Below are 5,206 nucleotides of genomic sequence, written 5' to 3'. Positions count from 1 at the left end.
AAAGTCCTTGGTAGCTTTCCAGAAAAGCTAGGGTTTTGGAACTATCATGCAGGGACATAGACAGGTGGAGGTAGCACTATTCCAGGTGACTTCTCCGTCCGTAAAGTGGAAAGAGCCATAAAATGGCATGTTCAGTGCTTCAATTAGAATCTTATTCTGTGGCTCAAGAATTAACTTTTATGTTTTTCTTTCACCATTTCTAGAAATTCATAGAGAAACTGAGGAGCAAGCCCTAGCACCAATATAATATGGAGTTTAGAGAAGAATTTGTTTCCATTGGTCTTCATCAAATACTTACCTAGAATTTATGACCCTCCAACTCCATTAGATTTCCTATTGATAAAACAGAAGAAGAATGAAAATCCAGCAATGGCTTTCTTTGGTGTTAGGGAGTGAATTCAGGAAAAGCAACTTGCAATAACTCTGGGCTCAGACACCCTTACTTGTCAAACAATTTTGACTTTCTATGATGTTTTCTTATTGTCAATGCCAATATCCTGATGAGTTTGTCTTTTATGGTTCTCATTAACTTAATAGCTGGGCATCATATTTAATAAACCACTTTTTTTTAGTATTGTTAGAAGTCATAAAATCAAAAAATTTGAAACTGGCTTTAAAAGTTGACCTCTGTTTACAAATTTAAAAGTAAGAAATAATATAAAGTATGCTCTCAGATTACAAGTAAACTTGAATTAATAATAATAGAAATTCATTTTTGGAAACTGAACAACAGTAAAACTAAATTTAGAAACCTATGGTCCAAGAAATCACAAGGGAAACTAAAAAACATTTGGAACTAAATGTAAAGGAAAATACAACTCTTTAAAATCTGTGATGCCTAGAAGGAAATTTAGCACATACATTAGAAAAGACAAATGATATAAAGTCCATAAACTAAGCTTCTATTTTAGGAAATTAGTGGAAGAATAAGGAAAAAAGTAAAATTTAGAGCAGACATCAAGAAAACTAAAAATAGGAAAACAAGAATAAACCAAAAACCAAAAGCTGATTATCTGAACAGATCAATAAAATTCATAGACCTTTAACCAGGCTTGCCAAGATTAAAAATGAGAAGAAAAAAATTACAGTATCAGAAAGAAATGTGGGGTCATCACTACTGATTGTGTAGACAGTAAAAGGATGATAATTGAATATAAGAAACTCTATACCCACAAATTTCCTCACTTAATGGAAGTGGACTGATTTCTTGAAAGAAAAAACCTCAAGGAGAAATTGAAATAGATGATATGTATTAGAAAAGTTGAATCAATAAGTAATACCTTTCCAAAAAAAGAAAGCACCTGGCACACATAGTTTTACTGGTAAAATCTACGAAACATGTAAGAAATAAGTAACATCAATTATCTGCAATTCTTCCAGAAAAGAGAAGTGAAGAGAATGCATCCTACCTCAATCTATGATGCCAGCATTACCTTAATACCAAAACCAGATAAATACATTACCAGATAGAAAAACTACAGACCAATATTTCTCATGAACATAGACACAAAAAAACCTTTGTAAAAAAAAAAAAGCAACTCAAACCCAATAATTAATTTAAAAATTACATGTCATAACCAAGTGGAATTTGTTCTAGCTATACAAGTATGGTTCTAAACATCAATCAATGCAATCTATCACCTCGACAAGCTAGAGAAGAAAAATATTAGGATTATCATAATTGATGCAGGATAGGCACTTGACAAAACCCAATACCCATTCATAAAATAAACTCTCATTGAACTAGGATTAGAGGAGAAATTCCTTAACTTAATAAAGAACACCTACATAAAATTTACCGAAGACATCATACTATATACCATGACATGATGTTAAATGGAAACCAAATTAGGTTTATAAAAGCACGTACAACAGGATTCCAAACACACACGCATATTATGTACTAAAAAAGAAAATACTACTAGAAGAAAATGTACCAAAAAGAAACGCATCCATAATTAAACAGGTGTTCAATGTGTAAAGTGTGAATACTTTTTAGCTTATGTTTATTAACTTGTATTTTCTAAACCTTTACATGAGTCTAAAACGAGGACAGATTTGTTATTCTAAAATTCACACTTATTCAAAAGAAAATAATTATTCAAAATTAGGGCTCTCTTGTGTAGTTGCTATAATCAAAAAACATTTAGTCAATCTAAAAGAAAAGGACCAGTATTTGGGGCATATACAATCTTTTTTTTACCTTTGCAACTTTAATGAAATATATGGAATGCTTCCTGAATTTGCATGTTACCCTTGCACAGGGGCCATGCTAATCTTCTCTGTATTGTTCCAATTTTAGTATATGTGCTGCCAAAGTGAGCACAATCTTCTTTTTTATATATGAGGTCTACATTCCATTTAATGGGTTGGGTTGCCAAGAAGACCAAATGTGATGAGTGTTTCAACCCTTTGCAGAAGTAAAACACTATGAATTATTATTATTATTATACATTTGCTCTCATAGAAATTCTAAAGTATTTCTTTATGCAGTCTTAACCAAACCATATCTACATGTTTATTATGCTTTCTGATTAAATTGCCCAACTCATTTTGACTAATTCCAATACACTTTTCCATATCTGTAGGAAACATTAAAAGAAAATCCTATCCCATTCCAGTTTTTTAATAGTTTCTTTTCAGGTTACAATGCAGTTTAATAAACTAAAGGGAAATAAAAGGGTAGAAAAGACCTTTTTCACAAACTTTCACCCCTGACAAAATCACTTTGGAAAATGAGTTTCACTTTGTCACTGCCCATCTTTCTTTTTTTTTTTTTAAGAAGAAAGGTTTTTTTTTTTTTTAAAAAAAAGATACTTAGATTACATAAATGTTACATAAAATGTAGGGGATTCCCATATGCCCTACTCCCTACCCATCCTACACTTGCCTACATTAACATCTTTCATTAGTGTGGTCCATTTGTTAAAAATGATGAATACATATTGGAACATTGCCACTAAGTGTGTGTAAGTTATGACAAGATATATAATGGCCTGTATCCATCACTGCAACATCTTTCAGGACAATTCCAAGGTCCTGAAAATGCCACCATATTACACCTACTTTTTTTTAAAGATACTTAGGTTACGAGAAGAAAGAGTTTTAACAACACACGAGCTGAAACAATATTTATAATAAGTGAAAATTTAAAACAACTTAAATGTCTAACTATAAGAAATTGGGAAAATACTTTTAGAAAAAAATATGGACCCCTCTTTCTTTAGCTTACATCCAGGTCGAAGCACTTTTTCTGATCTACTCTTCTGAGCAAATCTGAATGAGATGTTATTTAGAAGAAGAAACTAATGAGAAGACATTTGACAGGGAAAATAATTTTCCAGCACATGTAAATCCCATCAGTATATGGGACTCTTGCTAAACAGAGGTCCTTAGGGAAGGAGAAACACAAGACTTGACCCTGTCTCTGCCATTGGTCTTAACAGCCCTCAGCCCCAGCCCTGTGAACACAGTTGGCTGGATTGTCATATTAGGGTGAATGACAGGATGGAAAACAATTTGCAGTATTTAAAGTTTTCAATCTGATTATTATATAAATGATATTCATTAATAAATGCTTCCGTTCATCCAGTATGTACTTTTTAAAAAACCTTTTCTTTTGAAATAAGTTCAAATTTATATGACAGTTGCAAAATATTGCAAAACCCATACAGATCCCAAACCCATCAAATTTGAACATTTTGCTGCCTTTGCCATGTCCTTCTATCTATATCTATCTACCATCTATCTATTCATCTATCATCTGTCCATCAACTATTTATCAATTTTCTAAAACTTTGAGAGTAGGTTGTATACATCATACTCCCTAAACACTTAATAATTCAATCCTAAGAACAAAGACATCATTTATGTAATCACCTTATACATATTTATCAAGTTCATGAAATTTGGCATTGACATAAATCTTACCGACAATATGCCAATTTTTTCATAAACCCCAATGTCTTGTCAGTCTTTTCTCCTCCATTATTAAATCCAATCCATGGTATGTATTGTATTTAATTGTCATTGCCTCTGTAGTTTCTCTTTATTGTATTTCAATTATGGAAATATATATCCAACATAACTTTTCCTCCCAAGCACTCCCAAGCAACATGAACCTTTAATATAGACATTCATATTATGATATCTCCACTTTCCATTTGAGGTGTCTGAATTGTCATAACTTGAAAATAGCAGATATAGAGTACAAACCCAGATTTGTGTGACCCCAAATCTCTCCTAAATTTTTGAAATTCCAATTGAAAGTTTCCAGCATAGGAAGTAGGTTAAAGAATCACCATCTCCAGCTCTCAATCCTTTAGCAAACAATCCTCATGCAAGAAGGTAGAACATAAACCATGGGCTATGTGAGGGGCATGGAGAGGAATATGGTACATTGAAGGCTTACACTGAGTCAAATTGTGTTGAGAGATCAAGAGTTAAGTGTGTGGGTATTATTATGTATGTTATTGGATCCAAAATGTTTCTTGAGTTACACGTGGAAAAATGAGAACTTCTTCACTGCAGTGTGGGTAGTTGTGGAGCAGATGGCTTAGAGAAGAGAAGGCTTGAGGAGTCACATAAGCAATTAGTATGAATAGGAGAGCAATCATGAGAATCCAGACCTGAAATATCTTAATGGAAGGAAACACATGTGACAAATGAAAATAGTTGCTGAGGTGTTATTTGTAGGAATCATATGCTAAAGACATGTCAGGAAAAAAGGTGATCTCTGAGACTACATAATCATGAAACTAAAATGAGGGCAAAATGATATTGAGATAAGAAAACCATGAAAAAAGCAAAAGCATTAAGAGGGGATAATTTTATCTTAGACAGGAATTGATCACTTGAAAAATGACAACTGAGAATGAATCTTCTAACATCAGTAGGATATAGAATCCTTTTTTATAATATTTGTCACATTCTATAGTGTTGCTAATTTAAGGGGGAAAAAACTAACAGCAGTCATTAAGAAAACCTAACACTAGCTAAAAAATATTCCTAGGTTCATGGAGGGACTAAGTGAAAAAGAAACTCTATGCACTTAAAAGTTGGATATATCTTCATAGAAAATGGTAAGCATTTGGGAAAGGACATGGAGAAGCAAATTCTTTGGGATCCAAAATAGGATCAGTAAAATTCCTTGGTACTATATTTTTTAAATCCCATGAGGAAAGGGGATAGGCAGGTGGTTCTTTAA

At 32.5% G+C, this 5,206-nt stretch overlaps 1 non-coding gene across 1 annotated transcript; it reads right to left on the bottom strand.

Moving 5' to 3' along the window:
• Nucleotides 1-2,219: 2,219 nt before the first annotated feature.
• Nucleotides 2,220-2,326, bottom strand: LOC111766460 (U6 spliceosomal RNA). Its single transcript, XR_002798506.1, has one exon. It is a non-coding gene; the product is annotated as a U6 spliceosomal RNA (small nuclear RNA).
• Nucleotides 2,327-5,206: the final 2,880 nt, after the last annotated feature.

The sequence above is a fragment of the Dasypus novemcinctus genome, chromosome 3, assembly GCF_030445035.2.
Source record: "Dasypus novemcinctus isolate mDasNov1 chromosome 3, mDasNov1.1.hap2, whole genome shotgun sequence".
In the NCBI taxonomy this organism is placed as follows: domain Eukaryota; kingdom Metazoa; phylum Chordata; class Mammalia; order Cingulata; family Dasypodidae; genus Dasypus; species Dasypus novemcinctus.
The sequence above is the reverse complement of the archived record's forward strand: the minus strand, read 5'-3'. Positions and strand labels throughout refer to the sequence as shown.